This window comes from Schistocerca cancellata, chromosome 5, assembly GCF_023864275.1.
Source record: "Schistocerca cancellata isolate TAMUIC-IGC-003103 chromosome 5, iqSchCanc2.1, whole genome shotgun sequence".
In the NCBI taxonomy this organism is placed as follows: Eukaryota; Metazoa; Arthropoda; class Insecta; order Orthoptera; family Acrididae; genus Schistocerca; species Schistocerca cancellata.
Window position 1 is genome coordinate 721,181,114 of NC_064630.1, and position 22,924 is coordinate 721,204,037.

At 43.7% G+C, this 22,924-nt stretch overlaps 1 pseudogene; it reads right to left on the reverse strand.

The window, feature by feature from the left end:
- Nucleotides 1-22,267: 22,267 nt before the first annotated feature.
- On the reverse strand, nucleotides 22,268-22,384 carry LOC126189224 (5S ribosomal RNA; annotated as a pseudogene).
- Between the last annotated feature and the right edge of the window lie 540 nt (nucleotides 22,385-22,924).

The following is a 22,924-nucleotide window of genomic DNA, read 5'->3' on the forward strand; positions in this document are numbered from 1 at the left end:
TTCTTAGAAACAGCTTCCGTTGCACATGGGTCCAATTGATAATGCAGTACACAGTTTAGTGGGTGTTGAATGCTTAAGTTTGTAAGGGGTTCACCTCCCTGCTGGAGCAAATGTAATTTCGATGTATTGCTCAGTGCTGCCTGCGACAGCTAATATCTTTGGTGCAATAGAGTTGCAGGTCAGAAGCAGTCTTGCCAGCGCAGTCGCTCGCCTCTACAGTGCAGTTGTAGTCTGTCGCTGGTACAGTGCAGTTCATAGCCTTGTATTGTAAGGTAAATTTTATTGTTTTTATTGGCATGCGCGTAGTTAAGTCACTTGTCTGAGATGTTAATATGAATTTGTTTCAATCTTTTTGTGATTCGTCAGCATTGCACTAAGCTGTGCCTATCTACTAATACTGGACAACATTTGTCTGGGATCTGAATTATTAGAAAAATTGACTCTGCTTATTGACATAGCTGCACAGTTGGTCGTCTGATTGCTAAAGAACACATGATCATGATCTGAGAAAATTTCTGAAATATTTAAATTTAAATAAATGACTGGATCGGCACTGGTAATGACTTAAGGCAAAATTGTTCCTTCCTTTTTTTGTTGGATTGTAAAAATTATATTCTGAAAATCTTTTACATTATTGATAAAGATCTGCAATGCATTACCGGTATATGAAAAATTGAATATTACAAATCTGGGTCAACTGGCGCTGACGAATCACAAAAAGATTAAACAAATTCATATTAACATCTCAGACAAGTGACTTAACTACGTGCATGCCAATAAAAATAATAAAAGTTACCTTACAGTACATGGCTATGTACTGCGCAGACTGCAACTGCTGCCGAGACTGCTCTGACCTGCGACTCTATTGCAGCAAAGATATTCTCTGTCGCAGGCAGCGCGTGAGCAATACATCGAAATTACATTTGCTCCAGCAGGGTGGTGAACCCCTTACAAGTTAACTAAGAATAACGACATACATTAACGAAGATACGTGCATGAAACGTTGAGTTTCAGGCAGGCGCAACAGTTACACATTGAGCTTTCAATCAAAGCCTTCTTCAGAAAAGAAAACGCACTCACATTCATACACGCAGGCACACCTCACGCACAAACGACAGCCAGCTCCGGCCGCTGCAGCCAAAAAGCGCCTTTGCGGTGGTGAATATCAATCTGTCCTTTCCGATATTGTTGATTGCAGCAGTCAGAGATAGCGGTCATTTGTGTGTGAGATTGCCTGCTGGTGTGTGTATTTTCTTTCCTGAAGAAGGCTTTGTCCGAAGCTCAGTGAGTAGCAGTATTTTCGTTGGGCATGTCTGCAACTCAGTGTTATCTGTATGGAGAGTAGCAATCTACCCTTTGTAATATTACTGATATGCCAACCTGAACTTCCCATTGTTTGGTATATTTGCGGAACTTGACATACCGTTAAGAGGAGAAAATCCGCAACAACTGAGTTATTAAAAGGTCTTTTAACGCAGTCTATTTTCTAATTAACTTTTGCTGTAATCACCAGTTTTATTCATTGCTGAATATCATCAGATCGATCGTAGTTTCATAGCATTAAGGAGATTTCATGCGCTGCGCATAGCGTCCATAAGTCACCAATGTGCATAGAATTACACTGATTAGCCAGAATATTATGATCACTTACCTAATAGCCGGTTTGTCCACCTTTGGCACGGATAACAGCGATGACACCTCGTGGCATGGAAGCAATGAGGCCTTACCAGGTCGCTGGAGGGAGTTGGCACACCATGTGCACACAGAAGTGTTCTACTTCCAATAAATTCTTGTCAGGGGACGATGAGCTCTGACGCCACGTCAATCCTTCACAGATGTTTTCGATCGGGTTCAGATATCGCGAGTTGGGCGGGGAAGGGGGAAGTTGAGGGGGGCGGGCGCAGCATGTCAACTGGAACACCCCACTGTGTTCCTCGAACCGCTCCATCGCACTCCTGACCTTGTAAATGGCTATTATCTTGTTGAGAAATGCTACTGCTGTCGGGAAACATGATCATTATAAAGGGGTGTGTGTGGTCTGCAATCAGTGCACGATAGTCCTTAGCTGCCATGGTCCCTTGCACGAGCTCCACAGGACACATTGACGCCCACGAGAGAGTTCTGCAGAGCATAACGGAGCTCCGGGCTGGCAGGCGGTCGTCGGTTTGTAACACTGAAAGTTATCCTGTTTGGGGGCTATGTAAAAATGATTGAGAATGTATGCTAAATCTAGTTTACTGACAACATTTATTTTCCAAAAAAAAAAAAAAAACAAAGACTAACATAATTTTATGCAAAACACGTTATGATAGAATATCGTAAACAACTTACAGGCGGTTTAAGACCACAATGGACAAGGATTCTGGTAGCAAAGGTGAGTCAACTACTCTGGCCCTAAAAAAAGGTGGATAATGCAATCTGAATTAATCTGACACTGAGCAGACTTCATCATCATCATCATCATCATCATTTAAGACTGATTATGCCTTTCAGCGTTCAATCTGGAGCATAGCCCCCCTTATACAATTCCTCCATGATCCCCTATTCAGTGCTAACATTGGTGCCTCTTCTGATGTTAAACCTATTACTTCAAAATCATTCTTAACCGAATCCAGGTACCTTCTCCTCGGTCTGCCCCGACTCCTCCTACCCTCTACTGCTGAATCCATGAGTCTCTTGGGTAACCTTACTTCTCCCATGCGTGTAACATGACCCCACCATCTAAGCCTGTTTGCCCTGACTGCTACATCTATAGAGTTCATTCCCAGTTTTTCTTTGATTTCCTCATTGTGGACGCCCTCCTGCCATTGTTCCCATCTACTAGTACCTGCAATCATCCTAGCTACTTTCATATCCGTAACCTCAACCTTGTTGATAAGGTAACCTGAATCCACCCAGCTTTCGCTCTCATACAACAAAGTTGGTCGAAAGATTGAACGGTGCACAGATAACTTAGTCTTGGTACTGACTTCTTGCAGAAGAGAGTAGATCGTAGCTGAGCGCTCACTGCATTAGCTTTGCTACACCTCGCTTCCAGTTCTTTCACTGAGCAGACTTTGACTGTTCAAATCTCCAGAACTTTATATTGGTGCAGCTGAGTACGCCCTGACACGGCCGGCGCAGCACTATGTTACCCTGTTGGCTTCGTGCAGTGATGTAACTTGCTGCTGGCGAGATGTGTGCGGCTGAAGCGAGGCATAAGGCGGCACCTGTGAATCGTTCGCGGACACGGAAGAAATACAAAATCTCACGGTCTAGCGATCAATCAGACGGATCACAATTTACTCTCTACCAGAGCTCTGAAGTCACATTAGATCTCAGTGTGTGACACACCTGTTCGCTGGTCGACCCAAGGACCAATTTGGCTCACTTATACGACAGAGCGCATAAGGATACCAAACTTCAAGATTGGTAAACCACAAAGGAATAAGTGTGCCCTCGGCAAACGAGTAGTCCGAGACGTTTGAAGTCACACTGTCGGTAGAGTAAGAACTTCACCATAGGCTCCCCAGTCTAATTACTCGCAAGTGAAGTCAGTCTTAGGACAGGTCCCGAGCACCAACCACACATGCCAGAGCTTCGACCGGAAGTTGCTTTCAGACCGAAGTCCAGAACCCGACTGCCTCACATCTCTCCCAGAGGAAACAATTCCGTTTTCCGCTAAGTGCACAAACGATACCGCCTTCACCCCATCTTAGGCCAATGACAGCGCTTTAGAGGCGCTAAATCTCCCCTCCTACACGACAGCACAAACACATGTCAAACCAGGGCAAGAGTTAAGAAACCTGCGTCTCTGAAATAAAAAAAAGAAACCGCCAATTACTGGCTCTGGCTCTGAGCACTATGGGACTTAACAGCTGTGGTCATCAGTCCCCTAGAACTTAGAACTACTTAAACCTAACTAACCTAAGGACATCACAGACATCCTTGCCCGAGGCAGGATTCGAACCTGCAACCGTAGCAGTCGCGCGGTTCCGGACTGCGCGACTAGAACCGCGAGTCAATTACTGGCCTTTTTAAGTTTTTGCGGAGGGAGAAGATGTTTCTTCCGAAGTTGCATCGCTTCCCACAGCAACAAGTGAACAGATACAATCTTAAAGATCTTTATCTAAATCGCCTGTGCATTGGAGCATGTTAGTTCTGGCTATGAGGTGTCATAAAGATTCTATCTCTAAATGTTTCTCAGACTCCACAGTTTCTTACATGACCGAGGCGGCCAATAGAAGTGGGTCACAGGCCTATTTGCAGTATAGGCGAACACAGTGAATATTAATCTGTCCTTTCCGATATTATTGATTGCAGCATTCGGAGATAGCGGGCATTTGTGTGTGAGATTGCCTGCTGGTGTGTGTATTTTCTTTCCTGAAGAAGGTTTTGGCCGAAGCTCAGTGAGTAGCAGTATTTTCGTTGGGCATGTCTGCAACTCACTGTGTTATCTGTATGGTGAGTAGCAATCTACCCTTTTTAATATTACTGATATGCCAACCTGAACTTCCCATTGTTTGGTATATTTGCGGAACTTGACACACCGTTAAGAGGAGAAAGTCCGCAACAACTGAATTATTAAAAGGTCTTTTAACGCAGTCTATTTTCTAATTAACTTTTGCTGTAATCACCAGTTTTATTCATTGCTGAATATCATCAGATCGATCGTAGTTTCATAGCATTAAGGAGATTTCATGCGCTGCGCATAGCGTCCATAAGTCACCAATGTGCATAGAATTACACTGATTAGCCAGAACATTATGATCACTTACCTAATAGCCGGCTTGTCCACCTTTGGCACGGATAACAGCGTTGACACCTCGTGGCATGGAAGCAATGAGGCCTTACCAGGTCGCTGGAGGGAGTTGGCACATCATGTGCACACAGAAGTGTTCTACTTCCAATAAATTCTTGTCAGGGGACGATGAGCTCTGACGCCACGTCAATCCTTCACAGATGTTTTCGATAGGGTTCAGATATCGCGAGTTGGGTGGGGAAGGGGGAAGTGGAGGGGGGCGGGCGCAGCATGTCAACTGGAACACCCCACTGTGTTCCTCGAACCGCTCCATCGCACTCCTGACCTTGTAAATGGCTATTATCTTGTTGAGAAATGCTACTGCTGTCGGGAAACATGATCATTATAAAGGGGTGTGTGTGGTCTGCAATCAGTGCACGATAGTCCTTAGCTGCCATGGTCCCTTGCACGAGCTCCACAGGACACATTGACGCCCACGAGAGAGTTCCGCAGAGCATAACGGAGCTCCGGGCTGGCAGGCGGTCGTCGATTTGTAACACTGAAAGTTATCTTGTTTGGGGGCTATATAAAAATTATTGAGAATGTATGCTAAATCTAGTTTACTGACAACATTTATTTTCCAAAAAAAAACAAAGACTAACATAATTTTATGCAAAACACGTTATGATAGAATATCGTAAACAACTTACAGGCGGTTTAAGACCACAATGGACAAGGATTCTGGTAGCAAAGGTGAGTCAACTACTCTGGCCCTAAAGAAAGGTGGATAATGCAATCTGAATTAATCTGACACTGAGCAGACTGCATCATCATCATCATCATCATCATCATCATCACCATCATCATTTAAGACTGATTATGCCTTTCAGCGTTCAGTCTGGAGCATAGCCCCCCTTATACAATTCCTCCATGATCCCCTATTCAGTGCTAACATTGGTGCCTCTTCTGATGTTAAACCTATTACCTCAAAATCATTCTTAACCGAATCCAGGTACCTTCTCCTCGGTCTGCCCCGACTCCTCCTACCCTCTATTGCTGAATCCATGAGTCTCTTGGGTAACCTTGCTTATCCCATGCGTGTAACATGACCCCACCATCTAAGCCTGTTCGCCCTGACTGCTACATCTATAGAGTTCATTCCCAGTTTTTCCTTGATTTCCTCATTGTGGACACCCTCCTGCCATTGTTCCCATCTACTAGTACCTGCAATCATCCTAGCTACTTTCATATCCGTAACCTCAACCTTGTTGATAAGGTAACCTGAATCCACCCAGCTTTCGCTCCCATACAACAAAGTTGGTCGAAAGGTTGAACGGTGCACAGATAACTTAGTCTTGGTACTGACTTCCTTCTTGCGGAAGAGATTAGATCGTAGCTGAGCGCTCACTGCATTAGCTTTGCTACACCTCGCTTCCAGTTCTTTCACTGAGCAGACTTTGACTGTTCAAATCTCCAGAACTTTATATTGGTGCAGCTGAGTACGCCCTGACACGGCCGGCGCAGCACTATGTTACCCTGTTGGCTTCGTGCAGTGATGTAACTTGCTGCTGGCGAGATGTTTGCGGCTGAAGCGAGGCGTAAGGCGGCACCTGTGAATCGTTCGCGGACACGGAAGAAATACAAAATCTCACGGTCCAGCGATCAAGCAGACGGATCACAATTTACTCTCTACCAGAGCTCTGAAGTCACAGTAGATCTCAGGGTGTGACACACCTGTTCGCTGGTCGACCCAAGGACCAATTTGGCTCACCTATACGACAGAGCGCATAAGGATACCAAACTTCAAGATTGGTAAACCACAAAGGAATAAGTGTGCCCTCGGCAAACGAGTAGTCCGAGACGTTTGAAGTCACACTGTCGGTAGAGTAAGAACTTCACCATAGGCTCCCCAGTCTAATTACTCGCAAGTGAAGTCAGTCTTAGAACAGATCCCAAGCACCAACCACACATGCCAGAGCTTCGACCGGAAGTTGCTTTCAGACCGAAGTCCAGAACCCGACTGCCCCACATCTCTCCCAGAGGAAACAATTCCGTTTTCCGCTAAGTGCACAAACGATACCGCCTTCACCCCCATCTTAGGCCAATGACAGCGCTTTAGAGGCGCTAAATCTCCCCTCCTACACGACAGCACAAACACATGTCAAACCAGGGCAAGAGTTAAGAAACCTGCGTCTCTGAAAAAAAAAAGAAACCGCCAATTACTGGCCTTTTTAAGTTTTTGCGGAGGGAGATGTTTCTTCCGAAGTTGCATCGCTTCCCACAGCAACAAGTGAACAGATACAATCTTAAAGATCTTTATCTAAATCGCCTGTGCATTGGAGCATTTTAGTTCTAGCTATGAGGTGTCATAAATATTCTATCTGTAAGTGTTTCTCAGACTCCACAGTTTCTTACATGACCGAGGCGGCCAATAGAAGTGGGTCACAGGCCTATTTGTAGTATCGGCGAACACAAAAACTTGTGAATTTTTATTAGGCGTGGTGTTGCACACAATGCCCAGTTTACGACTCCACTGTGTAGACACATCCCTTCAGTCCGTCGCCTTTGGCTGGCGTTAATGTAGGTATAGCAGCATTCTCCTGCTGGAGACCTGTCTCGACTAGGGTGTGCTCCGTCTGCCCTGTATGGCTGTGGTCCTGTCTGGCAATATTTACTGAGGGACGGGCTCACCGCCACTTGCTTTCAACTTCCAACATGCTGTTTCTACGAACTAAGAACTATAAAAATACCTCATGCTTTAATGCCCTACCAGGCTCCAGCAACGCATGCTCAGGCTGTTAACTTATTGGAGTCTCGCTCAAGTTGCATAACGTTGTAACTAAATCTTTATGAACAATAAGTGAGAGAGTAACTTGTCGTCTCTCAACACTCTCCCCTAATGTTTCGTCTCCAGCTGCGATGGATATCCTCAAAGGTGAAGCGGCTAATTGCCGTCAGAACTCGAGGGAGTCCTGAATATGTAGGCAGTATAGAGGGCACCGTAAACTATCTCCGATAGTGTAAATATTCTGGACTGAAAGTAATCGATCATCATTCTCTTGGTGCAAAGTCAACGTCCATATTTTATCTAATTTGACATCTTCCTCTTTCGTGTTAAAATTGTTACAGTGTTCATAATTCTCAATAACCTCTCTACATGTGCATGCATTATAGTGCGACAATTTCGATATTATATTCGTCTCACTGAATTTTATTTAGTGATTTCCATCTTGCTTCACATGTTCCACTCCGACCGATTTATCCGTATGTCCCAGACGGCAATTTCTCTTATGTCCAACTAAGCGAGTTTTACACTTCTTTTCGTGCTACCGGTGTACACTAATCTAGAACTCTAAGGAATTTTACATACCCCGGCATAGCCAAAGGATGCCTTATATCTTCTGCCGTTCTTAAATATTCTTTAATGACGGTCATTCTATAAGTAATGCAACACATTTTTTTCCTCGACCTAATTCGGTGGAAAAATGGGGAATCTGTTGTGGGACATCCTGGAATATTCTCACTTCAGCCCCTGTAGATCTGTGAAGTTCTGGTAAGTGGCACTGGTATACATGGCTTCAAAATGACTTCTGTAGCGGAGGCACAGTCTAAGCAGAGAGGTGTTGTCGAGTTCCTTTTGGCGGAAAGATATAGCATCGCAGATGATCATACACACTTGCAAAATGCCTACGGAGACCTGGCAGAGAACAAAAGCACGATGAGTCGTTGGGCGAGGTATCTGTCATTATCGCAACAAGGTCGCGCAAACCTGACCGCTCTCCCGCACGGAATATCTGTGACTTTTGAAATGTTCGTGGCCGCAAAAATGTAGACGAACTTCTACTTTTCCACGACAACACAAGGCCTCACACAAGTCTGCACATATAAGAAAGCCCACAAAACTTCATTGGACTGTTCTTCAAAAAAATGGTTCAAATGGCACTGAGCACTATGGGACTCAACTTCTGAGGTCATTAGTCCCCTAGAAATTAGAACTAGTTAAACTTAACTAACCTAAGGACATCACACACATTCATGCCCGAGGCAGGATTCGAACCTGCGACCGTAGCGGTCTCGCGGTTCCAGACTGCAGCGCCTAGAACCGCACGACCACTGCGGCCGGCTGACTTTCCTCATCTACCCTACTGCCCGGATCTCGCACCTTCCTACTTCAATGAGTTGGGAATAATATGATGTATTCCAGAAAATATTTTTTTTTTCTTTATTGGCCGGCAGCAGCTTACTACGCTGCTCTACAGCCTACAGACTTTTTGTAAATAAAGGAAGAAGAAAGAAACCAGGAAAAACAGGCGATAAAATGGCGATTGAAAGTGAAAAGTGGCGTAAAATTGCGGAAAGTTAAAACAGAAAGCAAAGGGGGTTGGCAATGTAGATAAAAGACACAGGAATCAGACAAGTAACACAGTAGACACACAATTAAAAAACATGGCGACAGTCTGGTTTCTGTTCGCAAGTAATAAAAAGCACACCCAGCGACAGTATGATGGCTGTTCGCTACACTTCCCAAAAGACACAACACGGAGCACGCACTGGAAAAACACACTGTAAAACACTGCACGAAAAGGCGGCACAAATATGGCACTCCCGACCCAAGGCAGATTGGGGGGGGGGGGGGTCCAGAAAATAAATGTTTTGCATTAGTTATTGGACGCCCTTCGTATCTTCCTGGTGAGTCTGAAAATAGTTTCAACTCTTTACTTGCCCAAAATTTTCCCAGCGCGATCTGTGATTTTACTAATAAAGAGAAGAAAAACTTTCCAGTTTTAAATGAACTTAATACCGGCCTTGAATACCTAATTGTATGAGTCCCTGTACATTTTAAAGATGATGGAAACTATCAGATACCTGGGTTAACGCACAAAAACTGAATTACTCGATCAGACGGAAGGGGTCTCTGAAGGCCAATTCACACTGGCCCTCACGTCACCTCACGTCCCGTTCCGCCCAGTCAAAACATTCTGCTACGCATTTCAAATGGCGGCATACATACTTGCCCTCCCTTAACGTCACGGCATCGTCAACGTTTCTCGGCAAGAAAGTTTTGACGGCTGACGTCATCAGTCCGTTGTTGATCACGTAACCCCCAAGCTCATTCCCTACCGATACACGGCCATACGCAGATCTCCATATTTCGTTTAGTTGTGATTTTAGTGGCTAATGTCAGTTGGTTTTTGTTTTTTATTTGTTAAAAATTGTTTCGTTTCGATATTTCTTTTGTTAAAATTTATAATAAATGACGAAAGACTAATTGAAGCAGCGTGGCAGCAGCCTGAATTGTATGATCGTTCAAATGGCTCTGAGCACTATGGGACTTAACATCTTATGTCATCAGTCCCCTAGAACTTAGAACTACTTAAACCTAACTAACCTAAAGACATCACACACATCGATGCCCGAGGCAGGATTCGAACCTGCGACCGTAGCAGTCCCGTGGTTCCGGACTGCAGCGCCTAGAACCGCACGACCACCGCGGCCGGCTGAATTGTATGACATGAGCGTACTAAATTGCGTGTCCTCTGCTACACACGGTATGGATTTAATATTTTACACTAGAAGTGTGGTGTCACCGCCAGACACCACACTTGCTAGGTGGTAGCTTAAATCGGCCGCGGTCCATTAGTACATGTCGGACCCGCGTGTCGCCGCCATCAGTACTTGCAGACCTAGCGCCACCACATGGCAGGTCTAGAAAGACGGACTAGCACTCGCCCCAGTTGTACGGACGACATTGCTAGCGACTAGACGTACGAGGCCTTCCTCTCATTTGCCGAGAGACAGTTAGAATAGCCTTCAGCTAAGCACATGACTACGACCTAGCAAGGCGCCATTAGCCTTACCTACTTTGAGAGTTATAGTATAAATGTCTCAAGAAGAACGCTGTATTCATCAGAGAATAAAAGTTAAGTATAAAGCAACTACGTACTTTTCTTGCTACCATTCAATAGTTATCCTGTTTCAGACTTCACGCCCGTCTGCATTAGTTAGCGTGCCTTAAAAGCCACCTCGACTACAAGGTGTTTGGCCCAGCTGCCAAACACTACAAGAAGCATGGACTAAGGCTTCAACCTGAAGTGAAAAAAGTACTGTGGATAGAATCAGATTGATTAGTAGGTGGAAAAATGGTTCAAATGGCTCTGAGCACTATGGGACGTAACATCTGAGGTCATCAGTCACATAGAACTTAGAACCACTTAAACCTAACTAACCTAAGGACATCACACACATCCATACCAGAGGCAAGATTCGAACCTGCGACCGTAGCAGTCGCGCGGTTCCGGACTGAAGCGCATAGAACCGCTCGGCCACAGCGGTCGGCTTAGTAGGTAGAACTTATTTGTATACTGCCAGGCATTTGTAGCGTTTCGTAAAGAAATGACCTGAAACCTTCAGACACTGAAAGTAGCTTGTTTAAATATGTGTTTGTGGCAGGTTATTTATTGTTAAGTAGCTCTCTGGATTGTGTGTGAAACAGTTTTGTAGGCATCAGTGGTCAATATTTATGTGGTCTCACTAGCTAATCCCAGTACAAATAAGGTACTTCAGCTATTAAAAGCCAAATACAAGACATAAATAAAACCGGTCAATCGCGAAGGGAAATGTATGGAGGGAGATAAGATTATTGCACCAAAATTTGCACTGGACTAACAACGAAACGCAACCTTAAACAAACTAATTTTTCACGGGACGTGATGTCAGCTCATGGCATTGCGTTTCTTTCAGTAATTCTGGGTGCTATTTGACGTAACAAATATAAAAACTGATGTTCTGACTTTCTAAAATACAAAATGAAGATTCCTCTTCCTCGAGCTCCTTGTGTAGTGTGTGAAATTCCCTTTCTGTATCGCGTAACGACATTTTTCGGATCCACGCTCTTTTCTGTGTTGTTTTGCACTCTTCCTTCTCTAAACAGAAGCTATCCTTGCAAGCTGCAAACCATTCGATTCCAATAAATGCTATTTTCGTATGAATGTGGACTCAAATATCCACGTATATAAGCTAGCGCGCTGTACATGTGCACTTCGCGCGTAAAAACAGTTGAAAATCATCTTGCGAAGATTGGAATTCCCGCGAAAAGAACAGTTGAGGAGAGACACGCTAGTTGAGATCACGTGACTTGAATTGACTTGGCTTGCCGTGACGAACGGACAGTGTGAATAGCACGTGACGGCGCCGTGATGTGACGGTGCCATAACGGACAGTGTGAACTGGCCTTTACCAACACCGACTCAAAGGAAGGCCTCGCCGCTTGTTGGTGACGTCACGTCAGCTAGGCACGGCGAACGCCAGGTCTGTTGCAGGCAGAAACGCCTGGGCGTGCTTATCACTATAAATCTCTTATTTTTGGACAAAATGTTTGGTATTGTTTCGGATTCTGCAGTTTTATTTAGATGAAAGATTTTCTTACTATCGTAAAGCTACAAATGAAGATCATAGTTCTGTATTAATGAATCCTGTCAAAACAAACGTAGATCAATATGAAAAGACGCTTTGTCCCATTGCAAGCTTCGGAAATTTTGCCTTCAAGTAACTATATTTACTTGATCCATTTTGTTATCGAAACTTACCCCAATCCCCTTACAATGAACTCGTTTCTTTTATTTATTTATTTATTTATTTTCGTTTGACATCGTCACTGGAAATGTGAACGAATTTACATGTGTAAATGTCCAACTGTTGCCAGTCATTAGATTACAGTCGTTTTCAACGAAAGGAATTCTAAACAGGAAACAAAATAGCTTCATACATCGAAAATACTGCTTAGCTTAAACTTTTTTAAACATGCACATTAGAAAAGATAAATATTCCCCTCTTGCAACTGAAAGGAGAAACTTTATAAGATAAAAAAAAAATTATTTGATAAAACAAGTATCTCTCTTTTGCCTCTTCTTCTGTCCCCAACCCCCACGCCCAACGTGTACAATCCCAAGATATTTCATTAACATTCAGTGCTCCTCACCCCATAGTCAACCAAGATAACTAAAGAAGAGCACCAATATGTTCACAGTTTCTTGTAAAAGCAACCCAGTACAAACTTAACTTCCTTAAATTTACAAATACGGTAAAGAAGCAAGAATTCTGTTTCTGCTGGACCATGAAGTTGTTTTTGTATGTCAATCCTTAAAACAGGTTGAAATTTAAGGTCAGGAGTACACTATTTGTTAAGAAGTGTAATGAATTGCACAATTAATTGATTGCAGAAATCTCTCAGAACAATGTGTGTTGGTCAACTACCGCCAATAGTTTCACATTTTCCTGTGTCAGGGAGGGAGACACCACCATTATGAGTATGCCTGCAACAGACCGCCGGCCGCGGTGGTCTAGCGGTTCTGGCGCTGCAGTCCGGAACCGCGGGACTGCTACGGTCGCAGGTTCGAATCCTGCCTCGGGCTTGGGTGTGTGTGATGTCCTTAGGTTAGTTAGGTTTAAGTAGTTCTAAGTTCTAGGGGACTTATGACCTAAGATGTTGAGTCCCATAGTGCTCAGAGCCATTTGAACCATTTTTTTTGCAACAGACCTGGCGTTCGCCGTGCCTAGCTGACGTGACGTCACGAACAAGCGCCGAGGCCTTCCTTTGAGTCTGTGTTGCCTTTACTCAGCAGCTGTGCTCCAGATTCGGTTCCCGGCCACTGCCTGTGGAGCTCTAGACGCCCCATCTTTGCAACCTGCAAGAGCAATCTTGTTCAGGGCGAGGCGAGACGCAGCCAGCGCCGTGGCGAGCCGTGACAGATTTACTGCTAATTGCCGTATCTGCCGCTGGGCGCCGCTGTAATTAATACCACACTACGGACCTGGCGAGGCCGACAGCCGGCGCCGTTATGTTTGCGGCGAGCCGGCGGCTGCTGCGATCCGGGGGACGAGCTACGGTCTCGCGGCTTCGCGAGTGTAGAAGGCGGGGCTCTTGGACCATCGTGTTTCACTGAAAATGGGACCTCATTTCCACTCGTATCTTCACAGAGTCCACATAATTTCCACGCTTCTTACATGAAAAGATTGCGAGAGAGGCGTTTATACATTGCCAGATAAAAAACAATGTGGAACACCGTGAAGACATGGGCAAATCTCAATGTAATTTCGTATTTGTACACACCATCACCGGTTACGTAAAGGACTGGAGTTCTGATTCATTGTGACAGTGATACGTGCCTGTGGTTGCACTTTCATTTTCTCAACACTCGTTTCATATTTTTGAAGATCTATAGTACTTAGTGAACAATTATCTCTGAAATATTAACCTTTTGTTGTTGTTGTTGTTGTGGTCTTCAATCCTGAGACTGGTTTGATGCTGCTCTCCATGCTACTCTATCCTGTGCAAACTTCTTCATCTCCCAGTACCTACTGTAACCTACATCCTTCTGAATCTGCTTAGTGTATTCATCTCTTGGTCTGCCTCTACGATTTTTAGCCTCCACGTTGACCTCCAATACTTAATTGGTGATCGCTTGATGCCTCAGAACATGTCCTACCTACCGATCCCTTCTTCTAGTCAAGTTGTGCCACAAACTCCTCTTCTCCCCAATTCTGTTCAATGCCACCTCATTAATTATGTGATCTACCCATCTAATCTTCAGCATTCTTCTGTAGCACCACATTTTGAAAGCTCCTATTCTCTTCCTGTCCAAACTATTTATCGTCTATGTTTCACTTCCATACATGGCTACACTCCGTACAAATACTTTCAGAAACGACTTCCTGACACTTAAATCTATACTCGATGTTAACAAATTTCTCTTCTTCAGAAACGCTTTCCTTGCCATTGCCAGTCTACATTTTATATCCTCTCTACTTCGACTATCATCAGTTATTTTGTTCCCCAAACAGCAAAACTCCTTTACTACTTTAAGCGTCTCATTTCCTAATATATTTCCCTCAGCATCACCCGATTTAATTCGACTATATTCCATTATCCTCGTTTTGCTTTTGTTGATGTTCATCATATATCCTCCTTTCAAGACACTGTCCATTCCGTTCAACTGCTCTTCCTAGTCCTTTGCCGTCTCTGACAGAATTACAATGTCGTCGGCGTACCTCAAAGTTTTTATTTCTTCTCCATGGACTTTAATACCTACTCCGAATTTTTCTTTTGTTTCCTTTACTCCTTGCTCAATAACAGATTGACTAACATCGGCCGGCCGTAGTGGCCGTGCGTTTCTAGGCGCTGCAGTCTGGAACCGCGCGACCGCTACGGTCGCAGGTTCGAATCCTGCCTCGGGCATTGATGTGTGTGATGTCCTTAGGTTAGTTAGGTTTAATTAGTTCTAAGTTCTAGGCGACTGATGACCTCAGACGTTAAGTCGCACAGTGCTCAGAGCCAACCATATGACTAACATCGGGGAGAGGTTACAACCCTGTCTCACTACCTTCCCAACCACTGCTTTCCTTTCATGTCCCTCAACTCTTACAACTGCCATCTGGTTTCTGTACAAACTGTAAATAGCCTTTCCCTCCCTGTATTTTACCCCTGCCACCTTCAGAATTTGAAAGAGAGTATTCCAGTCAACATTGTTAAAAGCTTTCTCTAAGTCTACAAATGCTAGAAACGTAGGTTTGCCTTTCCTTGATCTTTCTTCTAAGATAAGTCGTAGGGTCAGTATTGCCTGACGTGTTGCAATATTTCTACGGAATCCAAACTGATCTTCCCAGAGGTCGGCTTCTACAAGTTTTTCCATTCGTTTGTAAGGAATTCAGGTTAGTATTTTGCAGCTGTGACTTATTAAGCTGATAGTTCGGTAATTTTCACATCTGTCAACACCTGCTTTCTTTGGGATTGGAATTATTATAGTCTTCTTGAAGTCTGAGGGTATTTTGCCTGTCTCATAAAAAAATGGTTCAAATGGCTCTGAGCACTATGGGACGTAACATCTCAGGTCATCAGTCCCCTAGAACTTAGAACTAAGTAAACCTAACTAACCTAAGGACATCACACACACCCATGCCCGTGGCAGGATTCGAACCTGCGACCGGTCGCGCGGTTCCAGACTGAAGTGCCTAGAACCGCTCGGCCACCGACGTCCGGCGCCTGTCTCATACATCTGGCTCACCAGATGGTAGAGTTTTGTCAGGACTGGCTCTCCCAAGGCTGTCAGTAGTTCTAATGGAATGTTGTCTACTCCCGGGGCCTTGTTTCGACTCGGGTCTTTCAGTGCTCTGTCAAACCCTTCACGCAATATCATATCTCCCATTTCATCTTCATCTACAAGCTCTTCCGTTTCCATAATATCGCCCTCAAGTACTTGGCCCTTGTATAGACCCTCTATATACTCCTTCCACCTTTCGCTTCTTAGCTTAGAACTGGGTTTCCATCTGAGCTCTTGATATTCATACAAGTGGTTCTCTTTTCTCCAATGGTCTCTTTAATTTTCCTGTAGGCAGTATCTATCTTACCCCTAGTGAGATAAACCTAGTCAGCTTTATTGCGTATCGTGTGTGGTTGTTAAACTCTTTGCATGACCTGGTGTATCGTTGGCTCTCAGTCAATCACAGGACTTGGCGCTAGTGTAAGCCAATATGCCATGTGCTTCATATTCGAAAAGGAAGTCTTCGTGTCCAATCTCTTATTCTACTGCAGTTAAATGGCACTGCTTCGAGTGATGCGATGTGCTTCGTACTGGAACCGTATTTGGAACAACGTATTACTTTGATTAGTTTATTTGCCTGAGGGCGAGACATTGTGTTGATTAACAATACGATGCATCAGACTGCCAGTAAGGAAGTTCCAAGTGAATACATTGTGGTGAATTCTGTCCTGTTGTGTACGGCAAACAGATAGGCTTTGACTGTGTGTTGCTGCAGATACCCTTTCGCATGAATGCCTATTTATAGAGGCGATCGAAAAGTTTTCGTTCGAAGACCGTACAGTTCAGAATCGGTATGCCAACCAGACAAAATCCCCGTGAGCACTAAGACAACCAACCCGTCAACGCAGGAGATTGCAGTTACCCATTTTTCTGAACACTGTGTCCTGCTACGTGAAGAAGTCCGCAACTGCCTGTTGCTCATTCTCATCCGACAATTGAAACTCCTTTATTTATTTGTGTGAATCTGTACTTAAATAGCTGAATGACTCAGACCCACAATATCCTAGCGCAACGCAATCTGACTGCCCCCCCCCCAAAAAAAAGAAGATAACCTGACTTCAAATAATTAATTCAAAAGAATGGCCCTGACTAAAAAGAAATCCTAACAATAACCTATACATTTTATTAAGCACTTACCTCACAAAAATCTTCATTACGCGAACTACTGAAATACAGCGAGCATCAGTACTGCCAGCTAAATAAAAGATTCTAACTATTAAAGCCACTAACTACTAACAGGCATGTGGTTAGCACAGGAAAGATTTTGTTGCAAACCAAATGTATTTTTTTTTTTTACTTTAGTAATGTGACATCCAGTTAAGACACTAATATAGACCGTCATTGACATCCAGTTCAAAGATATATAATCATGAATAATTTTCAATCTCCTAAAGTCGGATTCTTCCAGATCGTTAGCCTACACTATAACACTTCAGACCTCTACCCTCCATCAATGCTAACTCCTCACATTTAACATCCATCACTGCTGGCTGTTCACCTCCAACTGTCCAACAGTACTTCCATCACTGCTGGCGACTAACTTCCAACTGCCCAACACTACTGGCGATTAACTTCAAACAACGAGTCCAACCAGCCACAGAGCCTCTTACAAAGAAAGCGCAGTCAGAGATCCAATGCAAAGCGCTACACAGCACTGACCACACAGAAGCAGCCCACTTACATAATTTATGAAAACTCCGTGATTATACTTACACCGTGAAAAGTAAATCAGTTATCATGAGCATGGCAGTAAATGTTTCGTACAACTCTGCCCGCTGTCCCTGCCCCCCCACCCCCCCACCCCCCACCCCACTCCTCCCCCCTCCTGGCACTGTTCTGATTCATGCGGTTAGCAGGTGGATTTGCCTTCCCGCTCAATTGGCTCCGTCGCTGTTTCATTATTCAAACGAGGAACATTGATTGGCAGCTTCTGTTGGCAGCACCGGTTGGCAAGCATCCAGTCCGCGCAGAGCTTGTGTGTGTGTCGTCACTGCAGACCATAATCGGCTCGAAAGATCGCGGACAAACAATGTGGCTATTCTGAGGTCGCTTAAGAGGGCGATACTGATCCATACAATAGCTTCCACCGTAAAATTTGAAACAGTAAAACTTTACGTGAAATACTAGAACTCCAACCAGGCGTGACATACACATCCACCGCAGACTTAAACAACCGAACTATCAAGTATGAAACAGATAAATGTGTCTGAGCTCTTTACAAATGAATACGTTAACAGGTCAGACACATCGTATTAACCATGTAAGCGAGGAAATGTTTAGAAAAGGTTTGAAATTATATTTAAAGTTTGTTGTAAGTTGCTAAGCCCTCTCATTATCATACGTTGGAAGACCATAGTGTAGATAATTTGCCCTCCGTTTTAAGCACAAGCTACTTTTTCATACATCTCCCTGTTTATGACGTCATATCTTCTAAACCACGAGTCGTACAGTGATGTAATTTTGCAGGTACATTCAGTGGTAAATGTGGGTACTGTCTGCAAAACGTATTCCGTTAGAATTAGAATTAAAGAAGTAATAAATTAAAACGTAATACCTGCTGCTAAAATCTTACTACTTGAACAACGAAAATGTAGTAAGCGATAAACTTTTTTCATTTCATCATTTTCCCGGAGTTGCAAGCGAAAAATTATGTGTAAGGTTTGTTGGAATCCGTTAAGTGCTCTAATTCTCAAATACTGGATGGATATAGCCGGAGTAAATTGCGCTTTCTGAGTTATGCTGCCCCATGACATATACACAGTTTCTAGCTGTAAAATTGTCTTACTGTGTTAAACCTTTAACATGCGATTACTTCTCTTAATGAGTACATTGTGATAGCATTTTATTTTTTTAATTCGGTCAATAATTAAATGAAATACTTAAAGTAAAATTTTTGTTGCCCCTGGAAGCCATCAGAAAGGCAACCTGCAGCTTGTGTCGTGCACCGTGAACCATGAACCGGGTTAGCCGTTTAGTAATATACAAACCAGAGGAAAAATCTTCCTGTTGGAGATTAAAAAGGTAAAGGTATTCTTTTTAAAAGAGTCTCATAGAAGGTGCGGAACCAGCTGCCTCAATCCTCATTCCGCCTTCCTCACCAAACATTTTGCCATTTTGCCAGTTTTTCAAATGGAGAAACTGATGAATCAGTAGCAGGTAGTTTGTAGACAAATTAGAACAGTACTTTTTGCACAATTCTACTCACGTATCCTGAAATGATTCAGAAGAAAATGCTAAAGATGTGTAACATTTTGCAGTTGGCAATAACCTGAAAAAATGTAATTGAGCTAGTATGCTTTTCTTTGCTATAAACCTATACAGGGTGGTCCATTGATCGTGACAGAGACAAATATCTCACGAAATAAGCGTCAAATGAAAAAACTACACAGAACGAAACTTGTGTATCTTGAAAGGGGAAACCAGATGGCGCTATGATTGGCCCGCTAGATGGCGCTGCCATAGGTCAAACGGATATCAACTGGGGTTTTTTTTTTAATAGGAACCCCCATTTTTATTACATATTCGTGTAGTACGTAAAGAAATATGAATGTTTTAGTTGAATCACTTTTTTCGCTTTGTGATAGATGGCGCTGTAATAGTCACATATATGATGCTGACAATTTTAGACGAACAGTTGGTAACAGGTAGGTTTTTTAAATTAAAATACAGAACGTAGGTATGTTTGAACATTTTGTTTCGGTTGTTCCAATGTGATACATGTACCTTTGTGAACTTATCATTTCTGAGAACGCATGCTGTTACAGCGTGATTACCTGTAAATACCACATTAACGCAAGAAATGCTCAAAATGACGTCCGTCAACCTCAATGCATTTGGCAATACGTGTAACGACATTCATCTCAACAGCGAGTAGTTCGCCTTCCGTAATGTTCGCACATGCATTGACAATGCGCTGACGTATGTTGTCAGGCGTTGGATCACGATAGCAAATATCCTTCAACTTTCCCCACAGAAAGAAATCCGGGGACGTCAGATCCGGTGAACGTGCGGGACCTGGTATTGTGCTTCGATGACCAATCCACCTGTCATGAAATATGCTATTCAATACCGCTTCAACCGCACGCGAACTATGTGCCGGACATCCATCATGTTGGAAGTACATCGCCATTCTGTTATGCAGTGAAATATCTTGTAGTAACATCGGTAGAATATTACGTAGGAAACCAGCATACATTGCACCAATTAGATTGCCATCGATAAAATGGGGGCCAATTATCCTTCCTCCCATAATGCCGCATCATACATTAACCCACCAAGGTCGCTGATGTTCCACTTGTCGCAACCATCGTGGATTTTCCGTTGCCCAATAGTGCATATTATGCCGGTTTACGTTACCGCTGTTGGTGAATGACGCTTTGCCGCTAAATAGAACACGTGCAAAAAATCTGTCATCGTCCCATAATTTCTCTTGTGCCCAGTGGCAGAACTGTACACGACGTTCAAAGTCGTCGCCATGCAATTCCTGGTGCATAGAAATATGGTACGGGTGCAATAGATGTTGATGTAGCATTCTCAACACCGACGTTTTTGAGATTCCCGATTCTCGCGCAATTTGTCCGATACTGATGTGCGGATTAGCCGCGACAGCATCATCATTTGTTGCAGGTCGTGGTTGACGTTTCACATGTGGCTGAACACTTCCTGTTACGTTAAATAACGTAACTATCCGGCGGACGGTCCGGACACTTGGATGATGACGTCCAGGATACCGAGCAGCATACATAGCACACGCCCGTTGGCCATTTTGATCGCAATAGCCATTCATCAACACGATATCGACCTTTTCCGCAATTGGTAAACGGTCCATTTTTACACGGGTAATGTATCACGAAGCAAATACCGTCCGCACTGGCGGAATGTTACGTGATACCACGTACTTATACGTTTGTGACTATTACAGCGCCATCTATCACAAAGCGAAAAAGGTGGTCCAACTAAAACACTCATATTTCTTTACGTACTACACGAATATGTAATAAAAAGTGGGGGTTCCTATTAAAAAAAACCGCAGTTGATATCCGTTTCACCTATGGAAGTGCCATCTGGCTGGCCAACCATAGCGCCATCTGGTTTCCCCCTTCAAGCTAGACGAGTTTTGTTCTTTGTAGTTTTATCGTTTGATGCTTATTTCGTGAGATATTTGGACCTGTCAATGGACCACCCTGTATTTCATGTAGTTTTTAATAAAATTTTCGAGAGCGGGTGGAGAAACATTAGGGGCTCATATTGAAGAAATAAAAGAGAAAGAAAGCTTGGAATATCTCTGTGAAACCAAAGAAATGGGCTCTGTATGGTCACTTGGCTTTCCTGGATACAGTTCAACTCGAAAGGCAATAAGCAAACCTGTTGTTTTTAAGCATACAGCTTTAATCTGCCAGTCGTCTTCGTTTCTTCGCCTTTTGGAATAATAAAGTTGGATACATAATGATGCATTTGAAACTTCCTGGCAGATTAAAACTGTGTGCCGGACCGAGACTCGAACTCTGGACCTTTGCCTTTCGCGCGCAAGTGCTCTACCCGCACTTGCCCGCGAAAGGCATAGGTTCCGAGTTCGAGTCTCGGTCCGGCACACAGTTTAATCTGCCAGGAAATTTCATATCAGCGCACACTCCGCTGCAGAGTGAAAATCTCATTCTGGAATGATGCATTTAACGAACTGCTGCAGATCAGCCTCCAATATTTGACTCACTCACTCGGAAGAAACGACCGACAGTATTTTTTTTCATACATTGTGATTGATTCCGGAGACAATATAGAAGTTAGGTCCATATCATTTAATCTGCAAATGCCTGAGACGAGGGAGATGGAAGCTCCATCAGATGTTTCAGATGAAACATGCAACTTCCGTACAGATAAAGGATGGTCTTGAACCCAGTGGCACAAATTTGCGTAAGAGGAAGGCCATGAGTGCTCAGGATAAGATGTATCTCCTGCTCGAAGAAAAGACAGACTGAAAGGGAGAAAGCATGCGCAAAATTCCTAGGCAACTGTCAAGGAAGGTAATGTAACTATATTTCTACTGAGCATGGGTATGACTATGACGACACCCCACCCCACTAAAATAGAACCTCGTTTATACGTGTTTGAAATGGAATGATAAAAAAATGTACAAGTAAGATTAAGTTAAAACGTGACTTCTTAATATATTTGTACTAACTTTAAGTGCATAGAAACAGAAGATACATATACTGCACAGCAGTAGGTGCAGTAGTTCAGATAGGAGGAGGAGGGACTCCGTCTTCAGGCCACGAGTGGCCTACCGGGACCATCCGACCGCCGTGTCATCCTCTGTGGAGGATGCGGATAGGAGGGTCATGGGGTCAGCACACCGCTCTCCCAGTCGTTATGATGGTATTCTTGACCGAAGCTGCTACTATTCGGTCGAGTAGCTCCTCAATTGGCATCACGAGGCTGAGTGCACCCCTAAAAATAGCAACAGCGCATGGTGGCTTGATGGTCACCCATCCAAATGCCGGCCACGCCCAACAGCGCTTAACTTCGGTGATCTCACGGGAACCGGTGTATCCACTGCGGCAAGGCCGTTGCCTAGTTAAGAGTTTAGATAGGCTTCTGCCTAAATTATAAACAATTGAAGTTGATTAGACCGAAAGAATTAAACAACTGTTGTTTGTTTTTTGGATGCAACTCTGCATTCATAGATCAAGTTTTCATATGCAGCTACTGTGCACATCTTCTCATAAGTCATCACTAGCGTTTCTTTGCGTTATGTAACGTTTTGTTACTTCCAGCGCAGTAAGTGCTCCTGACGAACTGGGAGGGTCCGCAGATTCACTATACGGTTATTTGGATGCCTCAGAATTATTTTTTTCATCTGGTAGTGGCACATTTTCTTTAATTATTTTATTATCATTTTGCTCATAACACACAGGAGCATCAGCATCAAAATGAACAAAATCGTTGAAAAAAGTCCCAGCTGAAATATAAGCCCAGTCATTGTCTTCCGGTACATCAAAATCTTCAACTTCTCTGGGCTCAGCTTGAGTTTTTATCTTCTGTAGTGCCAGCTTTTCGAAAGCACTTACGTACTGTGTTGGGCTTCTATTGATCCCCATCAGTCCTTACGTAC